Genomic DNA, 27,655 nt, shown 5'->3' on the forward strand with positions numbered 1-27,655 from the left:
TCTCTCTGATATGTAATGGAAGAGATGCTGAGATGCAGACACAAAAAGGACCTTAGGTTAACCTGTTTTGTGGGGCATAATTAACAATAAATAAATGAAAAAGAATTTCATTTTCTTTTTTATTTTCTCAGCAGTGGGTTAAGGAAGTGTGTGAAGCTCAGAAAGACAAAAAATCTCTACTTACATAGATCTTGACTTCTAAGACAATGGAATACTGGAGAGTAGTGCTAAAATGGCATTTTAGGGGTTAGGAAGAAGGTTGGGAAAAATGATTTGTCTTTCCTTTTGGCTATTAAATTACTGTCATTCTGCCTCCAAATACTGTCCTGAAGGCACTCCACCAAACTCCAAGGATCTCAGGCACTTAAAGTAGGAACTTAATCACACAGGGATCCCTCTACTTCAACCGAGAAACCCCTCCCTGTCCTCTTATCCTTCAGAACAGGATTACTGAATCTCAACAGCCTATTGACAGTGGTCAGTAGCACACTGAACCTTACCTGTGTGTTACCTGGGAAAGTATTAGTTAATCTAGTTAGCCAATCCAGAGAGTGGGCTAGCAGCTTTGCAGTATGGACAATCCTAAGATCATGCCAAATTCCATGCCTTGGGCCTGCTGAGTTTGCTAGTATATCTATAACCACAAGACAGCAGCCAATTCAGGGCGTCTAAGTTAGTCTCCTGCTTTCAGTAACCTGCTAAAATGTTTTTTCCTCGGGAATGGTCTGTGCAAGGAGTCTAAGGAGACTGAATCAGATCCCTGAGATTAGGTTCTTCAGACACCAGTTCACAGACATCTGAGGTTGTGAGTGCTTTAGGTCAGCTTGATTTGTGTCTTCCATAATCATGATCGAAAGGAAAAAGATTTTTATTTACTTAAATTAACTGAAATGTATCCAAAAAAACAGCCTATTCAGTATTTTAGACGGTAAGTACAAAGAATGATGTGTACATTCCACAAGATGACTAACAACAGTAAGCTAAAAAGAGGAATATTTTCATACTGATGTGACCTAGCAGGGTATGATAATGGTGCAGAAATAAATGCTGCAAGCCTGAATGCTCAGATCCTTCCAAACTGGATTCAGTAAAGAACTAGGAAATAGAACAGAAGAGAATATTTACTGGAAGGCAGGAACTAGATTAGATCCCCAACGTTTTTGTAGCTAAGACCCTTGTAGAAAAAAAAAAAGGCGTATAGGGTGCCAGCCCCTTTCATTTTCCTAATGCCTTTCTGGATTCCTTGTGTTTACTTCTCCATGTCCCTCATTCCTGTGCTGCTGTTGCTGATGCTTGCTATGCTGCTGGCTGTAGTAATCACAGCACTGAAAGGGAGATGATAAACTTGGCTGCACCTGATTGACTGTCTTCAGACCAATGCTCCCCCGTGCTCTGAGGTCGAGAAGGATGCGGCATCACTCGGGATGGTTTCGGAGAAGATGAGAAGGGCCATTCAGTGAGGCTCTGCACTGTGTGTCACCTACACCTCACCAGTGAGTCAGATCTTAGAGACTGGGAACTGCCGAAAGAAAAGGCTAAAAGTTTTTTCAGCTTTATATTCTTTTCCACTGTTCTCTTTAACCAACTCGATTTTAACTTCAGTGTGGAATTTTCAGAATAAGCTCCAGTTACAGAAAATGAGCAAATGTTTTAGCAATTGGATCTTTATTTGCATATATGAATGTGGCCTTAAAGCACAGTATATTTCACAGTCTCTTTCCCTTTCCGTTTATTGTAAGAAATCAAGGGTACGTTCCGGTACCCCTACATGGAAGATGATAGTTTATGGAGCTGTTAAACTGAAATCAATAAGACAATTGAATAAGCATGAATTTGCACCTTTGTTTCTGATTCAGTTATGAAAGATGAGATTAAATTTACACTGAGAAGAACAAGGAAGTGGTCTTTCTTGGCGTCAGTGATTAGAATCTGGGATGGCCCCGAAAAAGTCCTTTCTTTATTTTGAATCAGTCCAACAAACTGTGTAAGTAACAGAGCATGAAGAAACAGGGCACTTGGCAAAAGCCTGTAAAATGGTAAAATCATTGCAACTGTGGGTTGTTATAAAGCACGCAAGGAAGAAATACCCCCCCAAGTAGGACATGTCAGTTGCATGGGAATGGCTTAGAAAAATGGTTACTTAAAGACTATGACTTGTGAACCTCTGAGATGGAGGCAGAATAAGTGCCATAGGGATGTGGTGCAGATGAGAAGTGAATTAAACACAAACGAGGAGGAGAAAACTGGAAGAGTCAAGGAAAGTTTCTGAGGTGGAAGAGGACATGCCCTGGGAAGACGTGGAAAGTTGGGATGAAAAGAAATTCTCCCTACAGGCACAAACCTTGTCTACTACATTTTACAATATTTCAGGAATTAGGTTAGAGGCAAATGCTTTAGTAGTTTGCAAAAATCATTCTTTTTGATTAGAAAAGACTATATCTATTGCTATATATATATTTATACCTATAATTGCTAGCATACCGGTGCTTAAAACCTATGTATATATATATATATATGCAAAAACATAAATTATTCCAATGTGCTTTTATATTGTACTGTAAATCTTCTTCAGAGGGATTGAAATGTTTATGAAAGAGAAGCTTATTAGGTTATTATGAAGAAATTAGGAATAATAAGCTAATTATGAATTAGCTTATTATGAAGAAATGTCTGCTGCTCATAGTCTTAAATTAGGTTTGGAAGACATGAAATATAGTCATAGATTTTTAGTTAAGTCACTTTTATCTCTCATTGGAAGTTGAGCAAATATATGTATGTATAAGCATGTATAAAACACATATGTGAAAATATATATTTAAATGCACAATGTTAGCCTCAAAAATTGACATATTTTTAAACACTGTGAATTTTAATGATTTTCCTTTCCTGCTGTCCCAGAATGGAAAATTATCTAAACAGAAAATAATGTTATGAAAAAATAGTTAAGGTTAAAAAAAAATTAAAAAAAATTTTCTGAGATGGTTTTTGTTGATATCCTCATAACATTATTTCTTGCAATTTAATTTAATGGAAAAATCCTTTTTGGAAGAGGCAAAAAAGAACTGTGCAAAGCAGAATATCCAGTTCTTGCCCAGGGCTGCTTATTACATCAGTATCCTACTAAACTAAATCATGATAAAAATAATGGTTCATATACATAGAGCTGAAATAGTCAAAAAAGATGAAAATAAGTGAAATAGAAGGGTGCAAATGAGAGTTATCATCAGTTCATATTTATGGGTACAGACACCCAGGAGGAATAAAGACACTGGCAAAGCATGCAGGGACGGAGTTAGGAAAGCCAAAGTCCACCTGGAGCTGAATCTGGAGAGGGACGTGAAGGGCAAGCAAGAAAGCTTTCTACAGATATATCAGCTGCAAAAGAAAGCCTAGGGAAAATGTAGGCCTTCTGCTAAACGGGGCGGGGACATGGTGGCAAGTGACATTCAGAAGACTGAGATACTGAAAGCCTTCTTCATTTTAGTCTTTACTGGTAAGATTTGCCTTCAGGAGTCCCAGCCCCTGAAACCGGAGGGAAAGTCCAGAGCAAGGAAGACTTACCCTCGGTGGAGAATGATCAGGTTAAGGAATGTTTAAACAAACTGGATATACGCAAGTCCATGCAATCATGAGTACTGAAGAAGTTGACCAATATCATTGTGGCAGCGCTCTCAATAATCTTTGAAAGGTCGTGCTGATCAGGGAAGATTCCTGAAGTCGACCATGAGCCGGTAACGCACCCTTGCAACAAAGAAGGCCAACAGCATCCTGGGTTACATTAGGAAGAACATTGCCAGCAGACCAAAGGAGGTGATTCTTTCCCTCCAGTCAGCACCGGTGAGACCCATCTGGAGTGCTGTGTCCAGCAGTGGGCTCCCCAGTGCAAGAGAGACATGGAGCTATTGGATCGAGTCCAGTAAAGGGCCACAAGGATGATTAGCAGACTGGAGCACCTGTCACATGAGGAGATGCTAAGAGAGCTGGTTTAGCTTGGAGAAGAAAAGGCTTAGAGGGATCTTATTGATGGGTATATATACCTAACTTGTGGGGAGTAAAGAAGACAGAGTCAGAGTCTTCTCAGTAGTGCCCAGTGAATGGACAAGAGGCAATGGGCACAAACTGAAACACAGGAAATTCCATTTAAACATAAGAAAAAGTGTTTCACCATGAGAGCGGTCAAACACTAGAACAGGCTACTCAAAAGGTTGTAGAGACTCCACCTTTGGAGCTATTCAAAACCCGGCTGGGCATGGCTCAGAGCAACTTGCTTTACTTTACCCTACTCTGAGCAAGGGGTTAGACTAGATGATCTCCAAAGGTCCCTTCCAACCTCCATGATTATGTACTTCTGTGAGATATCTGGACAGTGAGTCTTTACTCTCACTTTAAAATGATTTTTTTTAGCAGAAATCTAAAGAGAAATTTAAATAGAAATTGACTGTTTCTCTGTGTATTATGAGTCAAAAGGAAAACACAAAAATTATTTAGATGGACTATCCACAGTGGATGAGACAGATTCACCATCAGTCCCCCCAGAAATAAAACTCATTCAGTTGGGTAGCACAGAATCACAGAATCACAGAATGGTTGAGGTTGGAAGGGACCTCTGGAGATCATCCAATCCAACCCCCCTGCTCAAACAGGGTCCTCTAGAGCATATTTCCCAGGATCACACCAAGATGGGTTTTGAATATCTCCAGGCATCATGGTGGAAGGCCTGAAAATGGCTGTGGCTGTATTTGTTGATATTGGGTCTAACAGAAGTGGAGCTGTCACCTTCTTAAGAACAGCTATGTAATTCATTTCTACTCTCCTCTCAGAGCCATCTCAGATTTAGGGCACTGAAATGATTCTTCCATTTCTGTTTCTCTGTCAGCTTCTATTGGTATATTCCATGTTAGTAGTCTGTATCTATGCCCATGATGAGGAAGTGGGGAATTTTATTGGCTTAAGCTTGGGCTGGCCACATCACCCATGTGTGAGCTGTGCAAAGCTTCCTCCTTTTTATCATCCTGCATCTCTGTGTTGTGTGTATGTTGCAAGGGGGAAACTTTGAACTGGAATCTTGACAATGCACCTGCCTTGGAGAAGTAGACAGCTAAATATAAGAAATACTTCTATGAATTACTTTGGGAAATTATTGGATATTCCTGATACCTTGTCCAAATGCTATCACCCTTTCCTATACTTAGGTCTTAACTTAAAAGTAATCACACCGGAATCAATGAAAGGGGCTTCCTGAGGAGGAGGATTCTATTTGGTGGTGGGTATTTATAGTGTACTTAGCCTTCAAAATTAAATATCCTCATGTGGAAGCCCCTACCTCTTTCCACTGACAGTAAAAGAAGTCCAGATAGGAAATGTCAGTGTAGAGAATACACACATCACAATAGCTTTAGACAGTGGTCATTGTGAACATTCCCTGAGCAAATTAAGATGATAGTATTCTGAAGATTTTCCTTGCAAAGAAATAGGTTTTAGTGGTAATTTATACTCTCAAATCTAGCAGCACAAACTGCAATAGTGTGTGGCTCATTATAACCAGGAGGATTGTTTTCAATTCCTGATTTCCCAATAACTCACTGTGTGCTGTTGAATAATGCTCTTACCTCTATTTTGCTTCAGTAGATGCATAGGCACCTGAGTTCTTTCACAAAATACTAAGAGATCACTGGGTGGAAACCATTATACAAACGCAAAATATTCTTTTTCTTTCGTTATTATTACACCAATAACATTTGTTAGCATTTACATTGAATTTTCTACTCACAGCACCTTCAGTGCCAAGACTACAAAGAATTTTATTTCAATACCACACATCTTTGCAGTGCCTTTAACACCTTTTCTGCCTTTTCTGACACTTTTTCACGCCATTAGGACCAAAAGGACAGTTGCTTACTGGAAAATAATAAATCCCTTCTTATGGCACCTAAACTATTATTTACAACCTTACATTTGTCACCAATTTTTGAAAATCTCAGTTGTGATACTTACATAAATGCTGCAACATCTTCATAAATCATTAAGTTACTGCAGCCTGCTTGTGGTCATCTGTTTAGAGTTTTGAGAGACAGAGGGTTGCTCATAACTAGAATGGATAAACATCACAAAGTTTCCATGGACATATATTTTGAATACAAATCAAAAATTTGCTGTAATACAGGCAATCTCTCTTTTTTTTTTTTCATTTCCTAGTATATACTCAGCAATATTCTTGAACAAATAAAGTTTTATAAAAGCTCATGCAAACGCTCATTTCTTTCAGTCTAGGATCCAACAGAAGGAAATGCTGATAAGGTTATCTGCTTCTTTTATTGGTCTTATTAATTTTGCTGAATATATTCAAAGACGTGGTGTATCCTTCAGAGTAAAGAATGTGAAATTCAGCGTTAGAGGAAGAAGGAAAACATGCTTACTGTGTAAAGCAATGATGGGCCAGCTTCTGAACTTCAGAATGGCTGGTGTTCCCCACTCCTGAACAGCAATTATTCAGTATCTCCAAAACATAGGCTCAGGTGCAGTGAAACAACCACTGCACATATACTTGTATATTAGATATCAGACTCTGTATACATGCAAATGTGTGTGAGGGTACACATGTTGGCTGTGCCAGCCTAGATCTTCATTAATAGATATCAATGCTCTAATTGGAAATACTAAGAGACAAAAAGGTATAAAGTTTAAATAACTCTCTTGCCCATCCAAGGGGTTTGTCACTCCAGGTCAGGTTCAAGGCTTATTGGTTATATGGCTTAAGGAGAGCTCACAGAGCTGCAGCCTACCTTCCCTAAGGTTTTCAGTGAAGTAGGGTATTTCTGGGCTAGCTGGGATTTCACACACTGGTTGGCAGGAAATCATATTGAAAAGAATATAGATCAAAACTCATTTAAAATCAGAAAGAAGTTTTCAGTGGCTGGAGGTATATGTTTGCCATTTTTCAACAGCGCTAATTTGGCTATTTGTGATTTGGAGTATCTTTTTTTTTTTGCAATTGTCCTATCTGATTCTAATATAGCCTCTTGTCACAGGGCAAATTAGGTCTTTTATTTTTAAACAAGCAACTTTGGTCACCTGTGCTTGCACAGGGTGATCCCCTTTCAACAAAACTTTTCTGCTATCTACTTAGTATTTTCAGCATCTAACTCAAAATACTCTGATTTTCTGATTTTGGTTTTTGCTTCTGTGACAGGGATCATCCAGGGTAATTGAGACTTCCAAGGAGTTGTGTTATTTTTGAAACTAGAAGGATGGAAAATGTAAAAGAAAGACCCATAGGATGCCTCTCCCAATGAACCCTTGAGGAGAGATAGCCGAATGGTCATCCGTTAAAAAAAAAAAAAAAAACATTCTTTTGCATGCGAATTACCAGAGGTCAAACTCCCATAGTTCATATCCCAATAAGAGAAAATATAGCGGAGCTGACAGATGTCATCAGTTGACTTAAATGACTGCATAAAAATTCACAACGTAAGTCTTTTATCTACAAAACCTGCATGTTTAAAAAAAAAAAAAAAAAAAGTGCCAGTGGTTATAGGCTGCTACTTTGACTGCTAAGCCTTTGTAACCTGCAATTCCATGGATAAACAGTTATAAATTATGTGCCTTGTTCAACTTACTCAATAATATCCATAATTGTATTTTAAAATGTTAAAGAAAGACACACATTTTAAAAATAAAAATAGACATTTTTAAAATAAAAATAGAACAGAACTAAGAAATGACTCTTGTGCATGCATGTTTCTTTATGATCCAATGTGCAATGCTTTTATGGGCTGTATGTCTGAAAGGAGGTATATATAATGATGTTTAATGTGTAGTTGAGAGCAAAATTATTACAGTTTTATATATAGTGAAGCCATATAACAAAAGAGCAGTAGCTAGTGTTTGCCCTTATATGAGATGCAGTCATATAATAGAGAGCCTTAAAGCTAGGGTTTACTGTACTTTGGGAATTAATCACATAAACTATAAATTGGGTTCAACAGGCTGGCTGGGTAAATAGGCGCAGCTAATGAGGACACTATGAGATCTTATAAGAGCGCTGACTGCCCCAGGACAAAAGTGCCGAGCTGCACCTGATGGAAAACTAGAAGACATCAAAGCATAAAGGATTAGTGCTCTCACAGTGTTGAGAAATGGCCAGGGGGAGATTCACCAACTTATTACCCACATCCAAGCTAATCCTGTTATCTGCAAAATATGACTGTGTTCAGGAACTGCCACCACCTAAACTTGCAGGAGACTAATTCTGTGTTTACATGGACAAAAGTGCAGAGAATTTTCATCTGGGTAAAGAATATAAGAGATGAGAATTTTTAAGGGTTTGTATCAAACATATGGAGAAGGGAAAATATAAGTTTAGGTCTTTAATGACTAATCTGTATCCTATATGAGCATCCCATAGCAGAGAATTCTTTCTCTAAGAATAAAGGGCGAAAGTCATATACAATTTATTCTCTCCTGTTTAGCTGGAATGTAGTTACACAGTTTTCTAAAAGAAAATCAAAATACATTGAAAGTAACTTTGAAGATCAGAGGGATTGATGGTCTACCAATACCCGTGCCCAGGAAACCTTTTGTGCAGCAAATAGCTGCCTCATGTTTTTGCAGTGCATTAGAAGAGGGTGAAAAATATCCCAAGGTCCTTGCTGGCATACTACAAAAGATAATTCATTACCAAGCCTAAGGTACATGTGAGTAGGCTCAATTTTTTCGAAAAAGACTTACCAATGCTAGAAATCTAATCTTGTTTATAGCAAAGGTTCATCTGGCATAGCCAGCATCTATGGCAAATAATGGTCCTTATTTTTCACTTTGAATAGAACTAAAATAGACCCAAACCTTATCTCCTGAAGAAGATAATTCTAAATGTTAGGGAAAAGGTCTGCAACATATATTTAATCTAAACATGCAATTTGCTCTTTCCAGTGGTTCATCAGAGCCAGAGAGGATTACCTTCAGGGCAGAGTTTAGGCATAATTAGGCAGGCAGGCCTGTGGCTAAGTATTTATATGGCATCAAGGAACACCCCCTGGCCCACAAATCTTGCAGGCAAAGATTTATCTGACTATCTAAGGGAAATGATTAAATTTGTAGGTTTTAGTTTTTAGGGATGTAAGAATGCCAGAGTGCTTGGCGATGGAAAAGAATCATTGTAAGCATAGCCTGTGGGCTTCCCTTCGCCTCCTTACTATTGTTTTTGTTCAGCAGCGCCATATCTAAGTCAGGAGAATATTGCAATTAATGTCCTCCCGCTAGCAATGAAAAATAAGCATCCTGATGAGTCAATGCTAGTGATTACCTGATGTTAGTGAATCCAAGGTAAAGATTTTGGGAAGACTGGTGTGTTGATCCCAGGGTTCCTGTGAAAAGAAAGGAATACCTTTGACTTCCCCATCAACGTCTTTCAACTCGTGTCTTTTCTACCTCTGGACCCTTCTGCATTTGTTGTTTTCCTTTTCTCTTTGCATCATCCAGTCCTGCAGTAACTAGACAGTACTGCCTCACCAGTAGACTCCTGCACTGCTCTTTAAATTTCAGCCCAGACATTAGTGCATCCTCCTCTGTCTATGTACACATATCTCTTGATTTATTAAAAAAAAAATAAAATAAAAAAAAAGGCAGGGAACAGATCAAAAGACCAAGGATGATTCATTAGACAATTCTGCATTCTTTTTCCTTCGGCAGGGTGAGTTTTTTCATTCACAAAAAGTCTAGTATAAATTGCAAATTCAGACACTGAGATTTCTCATGGGCCTCTTGATTTTACTGAGGTCTTTCTTCTGGGGAGTGAAAAACTTTTAGCAGTTTTTTTGGAAGCAGTATAAACTCTCTATTTCCTGAGATGTTTTCCTTATCACAAACAGCGAAGAGCTTATTTTTCCACTTTGTATTTTGTTTGAAATAGCTTTTTAATTGAAAAATTATTTGATTTTTCTCAAAAAAACATGCAGAAACATTATAATTGAAAAGGTGTATATTGTTGGATTCAAAGGCAAATAATTGAAAGTTATCCATGTGAAATGTCTTATTCATTTTGAAATAGATCTATATAGCTTTTCAATTTGCTAAGGTATTTTTTTCAGTTTTTTGAAATTCCTGAGGAGTTTGAAAATCTGTAACAGCCACTTCCCCAGCTAGGTGGTTCACACATTAGATGTTGCTATTGCAGAAGTGGTGAACAGTGTCAGCAAAGAAACAAAGGGAACTGACAGACGGTTAGAGAAACAAACTAGGAAATGGGAGAATAAAGAGGGACAGATTCTCAGCCATTAAAAACTGAAGTAGTTATACTGAACACTGGCAGTCATATAAAGTTCTAGGTGATTGTCTAGTTATGGACAGAAAAATATTTATTTTTTTGTTGTATTTAAAACAAAACAAGGAAATGGCAGAAGACAAAAAAAATGTGCCTTTAAAACAGGACAAACAATGGCACCTGATCCCTGACTGAAACCTGTAGGTACTGACGTGGTAGTCGTGACTGCTGTTTCACTTCTGGTTTTAGACCCTTACTCATCAAATGAAAAGGGAAATAAAATTAATAACATCCACTACTGATTTCTCTTTTGCTATTGATTTGACATTCTCAAACACAGATGGCCGAACAAAAGCCTCAGAAGAGACACTAACAGTTAAAGAACACTAAGTTTGAAGCTATGACTTAAACAAGTGTTATATCTGCACTGAGACTGTGGAGCATTAAAGAAAGGGAAAGGATTTAATCATTTGAACATTTCCGTATTTCAAATGTTTGGTATGTTTAGCTCACAGTTCGAGTTGTGCCTATCATTTTCTTCTAAGCTCTTGAGAGGGGTTTTCTTCATTCTCCACTCCTGGCATGTTAAGCGGGAATAATCCTGATACGTTTTACCATTTGTTTTTTCAGAAAGTATAGATCCTCTCTTGGCAAATGAAATTGTGTTAAGAAGTCAAAAATTTGTGTCCCAAGCCTCAATTGGTTTTGAAAATCATGACTCACAACAGGTAGTTTCCAACACCTGTTGACCTATCCTTACCTGAAACATATCAATGAAGCAAAGCTTATGACAACAAGGCCTTGATTATCCCAAAGCGGATATATGTATAATTCTCTTTGGCCCTGGGACAGACATTAGCTCCTTGCTTTAGTCGGCTAGTATGTACATTTATGCATATAGGCCAAGAAGCTTCCCAAAAGGTGAAAAGGTAAAACTATTTAAATAAATAACTCCTCTCACTTTCCATGCCCCCCCACCTCAAGCCACCCCGCTCCTCTTCTTTTGATGGATCACATCCAAAAACACTGAAAACACTTAATCTGTATTCTTTAGATTGAAAGGAAACATTTTTTATCTCCTCTGCAAGTCCGAGATGGATTACAAAAAGTGGAAATAGTAGAGAGCTCTTGCCTTGCTATGTTTAGCCTGCCACTAAGCCCTTCTTCAATAGAAGTAGAAATGAGTCTACAAAGTAGCCTGTTTCTGCCTGCTGAATATTTTGCTTTTGTTTCCCAAAGCTATGGAGTATGTCAACATAACAAATTTCAAATTACCAAAGAATCTTTTATTTCTTAGTAGCTATAGAACTATGACGCCTTTACTTTCTCTCTATTGACGTTTTACGCTTTCGAGAGCTAAGCTTGCCGGGAAAAGCAATAGTTAGTTTATCCTTAGTGTATTCATTTAAGGGACAGGTAAGGCAGCATTTACTTCACCTAACCTCAGATGTCTAAAAGCTTGTTCTTAAAATTATTTTCAGTGGGATTTGTGTCATAACAGTACTTATCCTGAATAACTGCATATGTTTATAGTGTAGATACCTATATTTGAGCTAGAGAACCTATGTAGTCCGTTGGAACTCTTAGTATGCAAGTGTCATCATAAAATGGACGTCTGAAAGGATGAATGATTTAAAGATGTTTGAAGTTAGATTAGGTGAATTCCACCTTTTCTGACCATTTTCTCTCTTTCTTTTCCAGGCCATGAATGTCCACATTTTATCTTTTGCTTTCATATTTCACAATAATCTTGTTTATACCCAAAATAAAAAATGTTTTCAGGGACTGGCTGGTGTGCAGTTGTGAGCTTTTACGTTTGTTTGATGTCTCAGGAGAATGAAACTGAAATGAACACACACACTTGGTTCTGATTCCATCTTCATTGTCTGGGAGATTCATGTTTTTCGTTTTACATTGAAAACATTTTTTAAAAGGATTTATCCATCATACAGAAGATGACCTTTGCTAGAATGAAAAATTAATTATATTACTACTAATGCTGCTATTATTTGCATTACAGAGTTGCTTGGGTCTGCTGAGAACTGGTTAGGTGATCTTCATACATCTAACAAGGGTCACTATGCTCTGACAGAGCTAGCTGTACCAGCAGTTAGATAAAATCAGCATTATCATCCTCGTCTTATGGAGGGTGACTTTGTATATGGGAAGGGAATGAGAATCCAAACTCATGTGAAGTCTGTGGTAGACTCAATGACTTCTCTCGAGTCACAACTTCTTCAGAATCACATTTCAGCCCGTTGCCTCAGGACCACCCTTCCCTCGAGGATACCTCCCCACTGCAACCAGGAGACACAGCTCTGCACAGTCCTGAGCTAACATGAATGTAAGTCTCAAGAAATGACGGTATATATCTAGCCTACCGAGGCTCATGATGCTGTCTTTAGTACTGCTGAAGCAAGATGATTAAAAGTCTGTCAGCTACAGGGTGGACATGCATACAGCTGTTACTCTGCTAGGGGGAAAATGTAAAATGGCATCTTAATCTTCCTTATTTTATGCTTTTGTGGCAAATGGTTCTACCAGTTGTTTTGGATTGCCTGAACGCTGGCACATCCAATTCACTTTTCACTCACACTGACAAAGGTCAACTGATATAAAAGTGAAGAGAGCAGGTCTGGACATTTTGAGTTAATCTGTAGGAACATAAAGCTGACACAGTGACAAACCCGGAAAACTAAGTATTTTTTTGCAAGGTACTTTCAAAAATTTAGGATAGACTAAGGAGCGGAAAAGGCCTGAGGTAAGCACTGCCTTTTGAGTAGTCGGCGTCCTCTGGGCCTGCTTAGGGCCATGTTTGGATGGAAAGCATTAATTAGATTAGATATACTTGACTAGAAGGCAGAAAGCTTAAAACATTACCTTTTTAAACAAGTGCATACATTTAGAACATAACATATTCAATTTTCTTAAGGAAAGTAACTTTCTTGTATAGTGGTTTCCTTTAATTTCTCAAATGCAAATATGTTATCTGTTTTAAGGTTAAATCTTGACCTTGCAGATATGAATACTATTTGTACACATCATAGAAAGCCACAGTGTTCACTCAAGAGCATGGATCCAAAAATGATGCTGATCTCATCCTTTTTTCAGTTGGTAAATAGATGGAAACACTTCACGCTTACACCCATTATAAAAGTCCTGGAGTGTTTTTGTGTTTTGGACAGGTTTTTGTTTGGTGTTTTTGGAGACCAACTTGTTTATGAGCAGTGAGGAAAGACCTAAATAAGAGACTTTTTCGTTCCATTAGAGATAGCTCAAAACTTCCAAGCAGTGCAGGCAAGCTTAAATTTTGTTTCCCCAGGATGACATGATGGGCACATCCAAGGTCAAAAGGCAATTTACTTTTCATGGTTTCACTCTCATCCACTCACGTCTTTGAGGCATACAACACCATATCCTTAACACACAGGGTCACAGAAAAGTGAACTGTTAAAATGTCTTGACTGTGGGAGCAGTTTAAACTCGGAGAAACTCTTCTAATGTCAGTAAAGATTCCCAGTGGGAGGAACTAAGAGCAATACTGGGCTAAATGAGTCTGCGAAGTGATAACTCACACATTGGGGAGTCAAAACTGATGTGTGCATGTGTGGGAGCATGTTCCTTAGCTGACTAGTGGAAGCTGAGTAGGTGGAACCTCTAGCTGATTTTTTAAAGCACAATATGTTTTATTGAACATCCTGTTCATTGATTTCAGCGGGAGGTCCAGGTGCACTTTGGAGGGCAGAATGACAGAAGATCTTGCTTTTAATTTGAAATCACTTAAAGGACATAGTGAGAAGGAACAGCTAAATCTAATAGATTTTGCTCATCTCCATGTCCTGTATTCATCCACAGTAATTTTTGCTTTTAGTTCTACTCTTAAGGCACAGTCCCACAGACACATGGGAACTTGAATATCTTTAGTTGAGGAACATGGTCCAATAGCAATTATTCTGGTATTTTGGAGGTCTTAGAAGTGCCTTATCCTGAGACCTTAATCTTCTGGACACTTACAATGTGAGCTCGAGTAATCTGTTTAGGCCTATCTGTTTAACTCCACTAAAGGATTTAGACAATGCAGCACCCAATTCTACATAATTTGCTTTCTGGTGCAATCCAAAGTGTGGAATTATGTCATTAAGCTTTGTCTACAGTACAGAAAGAGTCTCCAATGCCTGAGAAAAAACAAATCACAAAAAGCACATCAGCTTAATACAACCAATGGAGACTGATATGAATCTTAGGCTTCCTTATGCTTCAGAGGTATCTGCTTAAGCCTCATCTATAAATTGGCATATCTTTTTGTTTTTCCTCAGGAATTGTTAACTTACTATGAAATAATTGGGAGGCAGTGGTATCATCACCCCTTGAAGGGCATTAGATGTACTGCATCCCAAAACACTCAACATTTCATACTGATTCTTTATGAGCTCAGTGGAAGTGATTCAGACTGGATTGCCCTGTAAGTGCACTTAGTCACAGAGGGAAGCATCACCACTAGGCAGACCTGATATTTCTTTTCAGAAATGGTACATAGAGCATAGGTTGTTATTTTAGGTCCACCAAACCACCTGAGGCCAAATGTCTAAAACATCAATGTCACAGTCTGGACCTAAATCAGGTGACTGGATTCCACCCTTTGGTATGTACAGGCTTAAGTTTCAATGGAGCAACAATCAGAGGATTGATACTGAAGTCCTTATAACGACAGTCCAGTCTGTAGTTAATCTATTCCCCCGCTCCAATTTTTAAAATGTGAGTATTGACCCAGGGGTAGTGAGATTGTATCTAGTGAGGATAATGAAGCATCCATATGCTGTGGTGATGATTATCATCGAAAGACTTAAGAAAGGAGTGGCCTCAATAAATCGTTGAACAAACTTACTCCTGACAGGGCTGTGAGATCAAGCCCTTAAGCCATGATATCACAGAAGTCTTGGCAAAAAAAATCAGATATGCTGTGTCTCAAAAATGATCCTATTCCGCAAAGTATAGGGCTTCTCATCCTTGCAGCATAGAAAATTCTCTCCTAATTAGTACACAGACATCTTGGGCTTCTTTAAATTGTACCAGAGACCCAAAGGTAGCAAGAAAGGATCTTTTACCCTGTTGCAGCTCTGTACTGTACTTTTCATACTGTTGCTCCTACATTAAGCTCCACAGAGCACTATGCACAGAGCAATGGGCATCTAGCAACCAGAAGACAATTCAGGCTCACCAGAAAGGTGTTAAAACATGAAGAGAAAGAATTAAGGGTTTGGGAATGTTCCCGAGGAAAAGTTACTGTCTTACTCTTAAAACGATACATAACCCCAAACTGTTGCAGTTTGCATAGTGCTGTGTGCATGCTTTTAATGAGTATTGAAGCCAGAAGGCTTTCCTATTATATTTGCATAGCTGGCATTACCTTTCCATGGTTCTAGGTGAAGTGGTAATACAAAACCCACAATCCCTTCAGTTCTCCTTCCCGCTGCAGCTTCAGCTATAGTAGCTGACAATGTAATACTCATTCAGCAGCTGATTATAATTAAAAATATCAGAATAATTAAAGTCCTCAGCTTGACAAGCAGAGCCATAACTTTGCCTTCAGACATTCCTCTCTAATTAGTTAATTAATCCTAATGCAAATTATAAGCAATAATTAGTCAGCCAAGCTTGACATAAAAGTCTGCTGACTTACAGCTAAAAGGCTTTTCTGGTTGTTGGTTTATAGTTTCTTAAGGTGTCTTTTGTCCACTCAGAGCATCTACATCTCTAGTCCTGTTAACTTGCTGCTGATATATAGATATGTAAATTAGTTTGCAGTGAGAAAACACAACTGTAAATATTTGCACTACCATAGGCATTATTTTATTTGCTTGATAAACTGGATAGTCATAATGTGCTTTGAATATAAATAAAACATATCACATACAAATTCTAATATAATATAAATATATGTTGTTGTACACATACACATATACTTAAGAGTTTCTACTTTAAAGTTTAGTAGAATATATCTGCCCTTAGATGATCTGGGTTGCTCTGGACAATGACACAATGTAAAATCCCATGTGATACTGAGATTAAACTAGACTCTGATCTACCATATCACAAATGAAATCAAATTATTTTGTACCAGGATGACTAGTATCTGATTCACAGTTTTCCATAGGTTTTTAACAGCTTGGGACTCTGTTAAAGTGAGATAATTTGAATTATCATCAGAAAAATCAAAAGTGTGAATATTGCATTTCACACGGCAATGTGGCTAGTATTGATGTGCTGCATTGCACAAAGCCACAGTGCTAATATATCACAGATATACTCAAGACTGACTTGGAACACTCATGACTATTTACATATTTATCCTTTTAAAGCACTTTGTCTGAAAGTATTCCTTTTTATACAGAAAACAAAGTTACAATATTTAAAAAGAAAAGTAGAAGGAAAAGATGAAGAAAAGACTCAGAATCCATAAATGCTTCGTGCTGAGAACCACTTCTCTAAAGGAATGATAGTAAGTACATGTCTTGTACTACACTATTGCTCACACTTCATTCTGACTTTTCATGTTCTTAAAGGTAACTGGGATCATAGGACCTCAAGACGCCTGCCCACCTACTGCTATTCACATATTTTTCTAGTGGAGGCTAGAAAATCATACCGAATATAACAGCTAAGAAGAGTGAAATCCAGAAGCTTGTGTTCAGCTTGCACTTTTCTGAGTTGCTGCTGTTATGTGTCCTCTGCTAGGAAGAAAGTACTAAGAATAGGCATAAAAAACCTGCAGTCAGGATAAAACAGATTAGCTTATCTGAATTCCCTTGAATTTGTAAAGTTCTGATGAGAAGTTTCTAGAGTTCCAAGCATCATTAATTTAGCTTCAGCGTAGTGAAGATCCACTCTTGTCTGTTAATCCATTTATTGTTCAACGCACCTGACTTTAACTATCTGAATGATGGAGATTAGGACCCCAATAGATGTCCTCTACAATCCCGGAGGGAAAGATATTCATAAAGTAGTCCAGCCAGAATTAGCCCTGGGGAAAATGATCTTTTTCCACTGTCTACAAAGGGAAGATAAAATGATGAAAGTCTTGATTTAAGCCTCTCAGCTAAGTGCCTAAAGTTGGGTGAGAGAATCCGAGCCTTGTTAAACAGCTTGAGTGATCAAAAATATGAGGGTGTGATGATGTTATCTATGTGTAGCGTTCTCCCGTCTGACTAGACACTTGATAAAATGAATAAAGTAGAGTGGGGTGCATTATTCAGTAAAGCACACAACAGATTTCAGAAAAGATCTTTTCAGGTAATTCCATCTTGGAACATGCAGGATGCACAAAGAAACCAAAATCCTTCAGGAACGAGCAGGTAAATCTTTGTGCACTTCAGAAGGAGCCTGGAGATCTGGCAATGCCAAGGTTAAGCCATCACAAAGGATCATATTCACAGAGTAGATACTGGGGAAACAGTATTTCAGATCTCAGGGAATAAAGCTTGTATACGTGTATGAAAGAAGGAGAAAGCATTTCTTTATGTGAAAAAAAATACCTCAAAGACATCTTGAGAGCTTCCAGGAGTTACTGGTTATTCTGGATTTGTACCGGCTGTTTACAGTGTTAGGATTGGAGATTTGCACCTGTTTGATTACAGTCTCCCTTCTCCTAAGATCAGTCCAGGAGAAGAAATAGCTCTTAAAATATTGATTACAGTCCTGTGGCTTTGTGTTTCTTGGAACTCTTGCTCTTGTCCATGCATTTCTTTTGTTAATTCACGATTGCCTCTAAGGCCTCTAAGGTGGTTCATCTCACCAAAATTTAGGTACTTGAGACGGCTACATTGTCAGTTGCTCAAAGATCCTTATAGAGAAGGAAATAGAAAAGCCTCGTATTGAGGCCATCAATACTATTTACAGATTGGAGCTCTTCTTTCTACCTTTCCATTAGCAATGTAGGGGGCCTAGAGTGTGAAGCTTCTAATTCCTAGTATTCAGCTGCCTAAAAGTAGATGGAAGGATTTTCAGGTAGAGGCATCATCCTCTGAGAATGACTGGTCCAGTCCCTTTTCTGTTGCTCATTCACTTCTTTCAGCAGGTTTCAAGAATTTTCAGGGATTAATGAAAGGCATTTCAGACCCTCAAGGAAAGTAAAGGGTAATAATCTGTGTTTAACTCTTGCATATATGTGTTCTAAAACTTAAGATTTTTTTTTCTTTTTCTCCGATTTGGTTTTCATTATGCGGCATTTTATATGGGTGAATTATTTTTCTACTACTGAGAAGTGCAGTGATTTTGGGTGCTAATGAAAAGTGGTAGGAAATTAATGAGAGATGTGAAACAAGAGTAGATTCTCTTTTCAGTATGCCTGTGTATGAATGGGAGTTACTCTGTCGTATCAAGGGGAGAATAGATTAAGCATTTTGGAATGCACAACCCAAGAGGGACAGCTAATCCTGTTTTTGACAATTGCAAATGTAATACATACAAATGAGGGGAAGCATTATGCATGATTTTCCTCGTTTTACATACAGCACAATATGTTATTTTCCAGCTCTTAATTCATGTCTTCATTAAGTAAAACTGCTCTACGTCTAACTGTAGCACGCTGTAGATTTGGGAAAGAATGAAGATCTAAACACTGATACATAACATTTTCTTTTTTTTATGTTTAGGGATATAAACTTTTTATAACGCATAAAAATATATGATAAAGAAATGCAGCAGTCAGACTTAGTTTGCTTGGCTATGCTGACCAACCTGTGGTGGCTGGGCAGACCATCATCTGTAGCTGTGAATGGCAAGCCAAGCCGGTATAGGTATTAGGTCTTTTACAGACAACGAGCAGACCAAGAAGACTATGTACTTCCATTATACTGCTCATTCATATATCAAGGCTGGAATCCTGGTGCTGTGTTCCTTAACTCCGTCATCTTCATGCCTGTGCTGGGACTCTAACCACACACCCCAGCTTCCTCTCCTGAAAAGGGTGGACCCAAACCATGCCCACATCCAGCTGCTCTTTTGCAGAGTACCCCTCAAGAACGAACCTAGCTCCCCTTGGAGCCTTTGGTTTTGAAAGAGGCAAATGAAACACCTCCACAGGATTTATTCTAGCTGCTCCTTCCCAGTTCTTCTAAATCCTTGTGCGAGATCAGTATGAGCCTTGGCCAAACCCAGCATACTCCTCCTGGTAATGCTGACTTCAAATTCAGTGAAGTAGGCTCCAAAGAAGGAAAACTGTAACACAGAGTTTCTTCATTTCTTCACTTAGGACTGTCATGGCTTTAACTATTTACCCTTTCCTTAACAAGCAAATTAAAATTGTCGTAGTAAATATGTTCCTATATTAAAAACAACAGCAGTTATTTCAAGTTAATTATTGTCAAGATTGGAACAAGATAGAGCAAGGTAGCTATTAAACATTAGCTGGGGAGATATTTAACAGTAGGATTCCCTAATAAAAAAAAATAGTGCTTTATTTTTTTAAATGACTTAATTTTAAATATATCCTCATAAGCTGCTGACTAAACAATTACACAGTTGTGTTATTGATCCTGAAAACTATAACACTCTGAAGATCAAACTGCATTCCTTTGTCACAGTAAACACAGCATAGTTTTTCGACATGTAGAAGTAGGGACAAGTGAAATTTGACCTGATTTGACCATCCTTGTGAGAAATAGATACAGCTAATGGGTTTCATTATGCTTATTTTTAGCTTTCTGTAAGTTATCGTCTAGTCTAAGTCAGTTGTCAGGGTTCCCTCTAGAGCGTCGCTTCCAAAGCACAAAGGTGGCAATACCATCCTGTTATAGCCTGGAATGAGTTACCCTTTAAAACTGCCTGTTTTTCTCCATTAAGTAACAAGGAAACTGAATCTCATCCTGATTTACAGTGTTACTGTAGGTATTTGTGTTACACTAGGCACAAAAACATAGCTGCAGTGTAGTAATGGCTTTTTAAAGTTACAGTGAAATAAAATAAGAATTTGTTTTCTAGATAAAGCGGCTTAAAGGTGAATTGAAAGCAAAATCCTTCCAAAAGATTGGAATCTGAATCACCTTTAGAGTTACTAGGTCTAGAGATAAGGTCTTTGAGATGAGGAACGTGTTCCCTTGTGTTTTGGAAACCCCAGTGTATCGAAGTTAGTCTAAAATGCTAGTCATTTTAGCAGGAGCTGGATTGTATTCGTGAGTTCTGCACAGTGGCAGGAAAGTGGCAGTGTAAGTAAACCATTTAATGTTCAGTAGTTGTATTTCAATCACTATTAGTTGATACTGCATCTTAATTTAATGTCAAGATATCAGATTTGAACTTAGGAAGGCTTACTTAAGCAAAAAGCCAAGTTGCAATGTTTTGGGATTCTGATGTAGTAATTCCAATGAGAGAAGAGGTAAATGATTCACAGTTGTATTAAGGTTCTGAATACCCAATATGTTGTGTTGAAATAGTATTTTTTTTATCAAATATAGGCGTATTACTAAAATCAAGCATAGATACAGGTTCATACAGCAAAATTCCAAGCTCTCAAGAAGAAAATTCCAATTGTCTTCAAGCTTAAATTATTACTATAATTTTTGAGGGTCCTTAACTCTTAAAGTATCACACTTTCTACAGCTCGGATAGATTTGCAAGATTCCCTGTTTTTTTCCTGCAAGTCTTTATGATCTAAATCCAGCCAATAGATAAAGCTGGGGCATCATTCTTATTTGTTCTCAACTAGTTTATTGGACTCTTTGGACAAGGTGATCAGACAGATAAGTAGTCCCTCTACAAAACAAAAAATGGGGATCAAGCGTGTTAAACTGGAAGACAACTACCTGGTAGACAATGGTATGTCAGACTGCATGGTGTCTGTCTAAGAACATCTGGGTTTGATGAGAAATAGTTCACATTTCTGGAATGTACACCAGCCTGCAGTCTTCATCCCTCATACCCAAGAAAACGGTTGAGCACTATTTAGATATTGGCTAAATAGCTATCTCAAGATCCAGCCCAGAGATTTGCATTCCTGTAAGAAAAAATCTGAAAGAATTGCAAAAGAGCATTGTTTCATAACCTCGGGACAGGTTGAAGTAATGGGGAGATATTTTATTCCCTTCTTTATTTATATATTTCCATATTTTACTGTGCTGCGTGGAAGCTTAATATCCAAGTACCTCAGCCACATAACAGACTTGATCATCACATCCCACCTGTAAAGAAAGAAAAATGCTGTTCACTGATATTTCATAGTCAGGGTACAAGATACTGTTATGAGATTACTTTTTATTTAACTTCAGAAATCCTCAGAGAATACATTCACACCGGAACTTCTTGTTCAACTCTCTCTATGATGAATAAGGAGAAATGGAAATATTTTAATGAAATTCCTATCATCCTAGTGAATCCTGCCCTGAAAGTGCCGACTCCTCCCCACCTCACTGTAACAGAAGCCAAGGTGACTAGCTCAGATACACGTTAGCATTGTTACCCTCTTAAGTTAGGTGAGATGAAACCCTCCCAGAGACACCACTGAGATTACTTTAACTCAGTTTTATTCAGCTAAAATTAAACACCTAGTCTAAGCAAATCAACTCATCCTGGGTTAAGCACCCAACAGAGGTGAATCACCTTCTGAAGATTTCAGACTTTCTCTGTTGCTTGTCAAAAGAGCCTAGGTGACTAATTTGGACTTACCTTCTGAATTGTTTTAGGTTAGGTGAGATGTATCCCACTTGGGATATCAAAATCAAAGAACTCTTTCCAGGCATTGCATATGATGCTATGCAGGTCTGCGTATTCTTCAAAGGCACAGTTACCCAGTCATTCTTTTTATTCCTTTTCATTGGACAAACCAACCTAATAGGTTCTATGTTATGATGTAGATTTTCATAACTACGTAAGGAACCTTGGAACCAATCCAATTTCAATATCCACTTATTGCATATGTTTCTATTTTTAAATTGAAGTTGAAATTGGAACCTAAATTGTCTGGGTTCCCATGCTATATTAATATATTTAATAAGATATATTTATTTCTCCTTTTAGAAATCCTGCACCCAAGGCCAGATCTAGGGAGGAAATAAGTTTTAAATTTTGTTTGAATACAAAAAAAAAAAAAAAAAGATTTTAAAAAGGGGAACAACTAAAAAATTCACTACAAAATAAGATTATGGCAGAGGGATGGACTCTATAAATATAGTAAAATGTTTTATTTTGATAACATTGAAGGACTATAGCTAAATTTAGAACAAACGTTTTTTTCTAATTAAAAAGTTTTAAAAATGGAAACTCAAGAGTATCTCGTCTCAACAGACATTGAAATGGTGTATTTTGAGTTTATCAGGACATTCCATTCTTGTCTTGTGTGTTTTTGGCAGATTAAAATGAATTGAAATCAGAATGTTTCCACTACACATTTCATTCTCAGCATTTTCTGAAGTAAAAAATGTTTGCACTGGAAATTTTCCAGATAGCTTTCTCCTGAATTTTTAAGAGGTTTCTTTCATTCCTTAGGCTTCTGGACACAAACTCTCAGCATGGTGTTGTAACCCATACTGCTCATGAGTCACCCTCCAATTCCAAAAAAACCGTAACTTCAGAGCATTTCCTAATCGAGCGTTATGCCTGTGCTCATGTGGTGTATACCTGTGGCTTCGTTGCAATGAGCTTAGTTGCTCCCGCCAAGTCAGAACAGCCCCGGAGCAGCTTTGGTGCCTGCAAGCATTGCACTGTACCTGCTTTTTCAGCCCTGGTTGCTGACATAAGTCCACCGCACAGGTGGGAGCATGAGTCTAAGGAGCGCAGAATGCCGTGAGCTTCCCTGATGTGTCGTAATTAAACACCTGTGCTAAATAGCTCTTTGCCGAGCCACTGTGAAAATCTGTGGAGTGCTCAATAGTCCTGAACATTTTCCATCTCTCACGTGGGCAGGTGGTCTTGAACTCGGGTCTGCTATTAAAATAACACCAAAGATACAGAGACTGTTTCTAGTCCTCTTCAAGGACTTCTTTTTTTTTTTTTTTCTTTTCCCTGCAGCTGCTAATTTTACTATTAAATGACAATCCTGAACTTCCTTATTTAGCTTTCTTGGAGTATCTTTATATTCTGCATATTTACTGTCACGCTTACTGTTGGTAAAATTGCAGAGATGACAATACGGATTAAGAGCCCAGACCACTGCAAAATGAGTTCATGTTAACAAGGGTAAATGACTTATATAAACGCATCTGTGGGAAGAGAGACTATTCATAGAATTTCCTGTAGTCTTAGAGCCAGTCTCTAGAGTGTTTTCGTAAACATGGAGTTCTACTTCAGGACCTCACAACTCTCCACTGGAAACAAAGGCTAGGTCTACACCAACAAATAAATCAAACCCAGGGCATGTTCTCAGCCACCATCCTCCAATTATCCAGAATATTTAGTTGTTAGCATGCTTCCCATACAGTTTTGGTTTGCATTGGCTAACGCTCCCCAAGATTATGCCTAGGCATGGCCCAGGGAATAACACATGCTAAAGACTGTTCCCCGCAGGCAGTTTGGACACTGCCGTCCTGTTTGAAAAGAGAGAGACTTTAAGCATGTGTCTTCAAGCCAGGCTGCAGGACTGGACCGAGCTCTGACCGATCCGTGCGCTGTTTTATTTAATGATGTATACGCAGTCAAAAGTTCAAAAACAAACCTCCTGGCAAAATAGTGCTAATGATTTGGGCCTGACTCCTTTTGCTGAAATGGGTCTCAGACAGCAGGTGACCATGAAGTGGCTTGCGGTGGGTGGAGGCAGAAGATGCTGGCGAGTCGGGTCGCGTGGCCCAGTGAGGCAGTGGGAGCATCAGCTCATGGCAGAAAGATGAGACCATGGGTCAGGGGACAATCCCCTGGCCAGGGTGCCAAAGTAGGAGGCAAAGTAAAAGCCACTTTTCCAAAAAGGTCACTATTTAATTCTCCATCCCAGGTTCACCTCTAATGCGTTTTGCTACTGACCCAGCCTGCAGCCTGGTCAACCTCCTCATCCTCAAAGTCGTACAGACAGAAGTAATGGCAAAAAAGCTGATCTCTCTTACATCACCAGCTGCTAAAATTCACTCAGCCAGCCTCATGCTGAGCCTAGCATCCAGTGCTTAATGAAATCATAATCTGTGTTATGTTTCATCCTAAATGTGTGTTCCAGCAAGGTGTTCAGACCATTTCTGAAAAGTCCAGCTGAAGGGAATTTGGGCTTAAAGTGCTGTAGAATGAGAGCACAGAAGAGGTATCTTATTAGCTTGGAGTTTATACTAAATTCAGTCACAGAAAATACCTCGTTTTCTGAAGAAGCAGCAGTTGTCATATTTTGCTGCTGTGGTGTGCGTAATATCAGTCTCATGTTTATTTATGCATGTAAAGATTTTATTATTTATATTTAAATATTTATAACATTTCTGCATAAGCAGCCAAAAAAAGTTCATCTCTGCCCTTTAGGAACTAAGCAATTTCATTTTACTAGGTAGACTATTTTCTATATGAATAATTGACACATTGATTTCTCTCTCTCTCTGTCTTGATGCTATTTATATTATTTCTTAAATGGAAGAGGGTTACAGAACTATCAGACTGACTGATCTGTTTTTATTGCCTATCAAATCCAAACAGACTAATATATCATGTGAAGGATCTCCAGAAGGGAGTGGTGACAATACACTAAAAAAACGGGATTTAATTCATTAGAATTCATGTATTAAAGTCTATGCTAATCACAACGATACGTTTAAGAATGTTTGTTTCTTCCTCAAAATAACTATACATAACATGCATATATGTATACACATAAATATTAAGGGTTTTTTTATTTGTTTTGTTTTGTTTTTTCTTCTTGAGATTAACTGTAGCGTGAAGCTATATAGCAATACCTGTATTTGCTGTTATTCTTCTTTCTTTCAGTAGTGTTATCCCACAAAATATTTCGTATAAATCAAGGGTTTTTAACAGGTCTCCATGAATCTGTGATGTTTATGTGGGAGGTTGTACCTAGAATGGGTCTTCCTCTGTCAAAATTTTGTCTTCTTCATGAATGCTGCCGATAAAAAAAACAAACAAACAAAAAAACCTCCTCACTTCTTTCATAACAATGTAGGGGGGCAAAACTGCATCCAATGACATTTTAAAACATAGAAAAAGTAAAGCAGATGATAGACACATATTTTATGTAAAAAGAAAAGTAGATAAAATAGAGAAAAATAGAGCTGACAAAATTTCTTCCTCATTTAGCTTTACTATTGCACAATGATTCAATGACCAGTAGAGTTGGTATATATTTGTGTGTGTGTGTGTGTATACATATATATACACACACATATACATACATACATACATACATATAAATACATACATATATATAGATAAACTTCCATCTAAGACAATATAACACCTGGCAAGAAGAGAATAAGCTGATCTTGAAAAGTTCACTTCTGTCACCAGAGCCTACTAAATGGAATTGTAAGTATGTTAGGCATTTTCACTAGTTGTAACCTTGTGCAAGACTGTGGTCAAAGAAAAAACAAGGGAAAATCTCATCTCCATCAATCACGCGTTTGCATCCCAAAGTGGCAAAACAGCTCAAAAGAAAGCAGAATAGCCAAGTGACTTATCTAAGGTGTCAAGTAAATTGTAAAACCAAGCACAGTGTCCAGGCTCTGGGCTCTAAACCAATTAGCTATCCCCAAGTCCATCCTTCTCCACTAACTTGGTGTTAAACAAAAGAAAATCACAATACTCTTTCTTCATTTAGTCGTTGCCCATATTTTATCTTTCCTTGGCTGCTTTTCACACCTTATCCTTTTCTGTGTTAATCCTACGTGAAAGTAAATGATGAGCTTGTCTGTTTCTCACTTCTGAGCTAGAAGTGCCGTCCCTAAAATCACACCCAACACACTGTGAAATCTACTTCCTAAATTTCCGTTACAGGTGTTCAGGAGCCAGGGCCTGGGGGACAGATTTCCATTGTGTCTCCTAGATCTATTAAAATCATTTCACACCACTTCAGTTTGCTATTTTAATTTTTAAGGTTTCCTTACAGGGTTAGGGATGACTAATCCCCCTTTGCTTAATTTCAGAATCAGATTATGCAGAAATTCAAAAGCTGCACCAACATGAATGCTACTAGCTTTGCATCCTGCCTAGACAACCTAAGGGAAAAAAGAACAGAGGAAAAGAAAGGGAAGAAGTATAGCTAACTGATTAAATTGCGTCTCAGAAAGAACTTGCATTGAATAATCTTTACTAAGTTTCAAAGTCAGACATGAGAGCTGGATCACTTTTACCAAAATATGGAAGTTAATGTTGGGTTTTTTAATCTGCATTTGCTGATCATGACAGGCAAAAAAACGTTATTTTCGAAATTTACTATATTTATTTTGGAATTCAGAGTAAGCTCTGTTCATTTTCATTGGGATTCACTTCACCTAATTTAGGCATTGAAAAGCTAGATACCAGTATTGAAAGTAATCGGTCCAGACTCTCTTCACAAACAGTGGAGAGTAACACACGTTTTCAGGGTGCAGTTCATCTCCTCCTGGGGTCTGAAAGAGGGGGAAAGAATTCCCCTTTGGAAGCCCGTATTTTTCTCCATTGAGTATCGTTAAGCTAAACTTAAATGATTAGCTTGTAGGCCTCAGACGGTAGGTGAGATAAATCTCAGTTTCTGTGACTTGTACGTATTGCAAGTATTGCAGATCAGGAAAAATCAGCTTTTCTTGAATGTGGCAGAAGCCAGAATTCTGAAGATTATAGATGGTTTGCAGCAGGTTTTTCTGCTTACAGGTTTTAGAGCAGAGAGATTTACAAAGCTTTTGATATTTCCTTTTCGTTTTCAGGTTTTTCCTGCTCTTTCTCACCCTAGTATCAGCTCCAAATATATGGACTAACTAGACCATAAACTCCTGCAAAAATCTCTGAAAGCTCTAGATGCATAGCTACAACCATTGCCATCACCACCAAAAGCTTTATCTCTTTCTCTCTCTCCGCTGGAAAAAATTTCACCTACAAACTTAAGTATTTTGGTGTCAGTCGGGGGATTGTATTGATTCAAGTCTTCAGCGACAAAAAAATGGTATACATGGACGGCTCAGAAATATCAAAAGAAGGTCTAGACAGATTATTTTAGGAATTTACTTGGTGTAAGCTCATTGAAAGGTCTAAGAGTTAGGTTCTTTCTTTAAAAAAAAAGATCCTCACCTTCAATTTACTGTGTGCAACTGATGTCAACATTCACAATTCCGTTAGCCCCAAGGAACCATGCTTACAAGTAGGTTCATTTGCAAGAACTGTGAGACTGATGTTGTAAGTGGCTTGCAGAACACCGTGGGACCTGCATCTAAAAAGAAAGGAGAAACATTCATTAGTCAAGAAATAGCTTGGCTTCTTTTTCGTCTTTTTCATCTCTTACCACTGCTCTGCTAC

Source organism: Struthio camelus, chromosome 3 (assembly GCF_040807025.1).
Source record: "Struthio camelus isolate bStrCam1 chromosome 3, bStrCam1.hap1, whole genome shotgun sequence".
Lineage (NCBI taxonomy): Eukaryota > Metazoa > Chordata > Aves > Struthioniformes > Struthionidae > Struthio > Struthio camelus.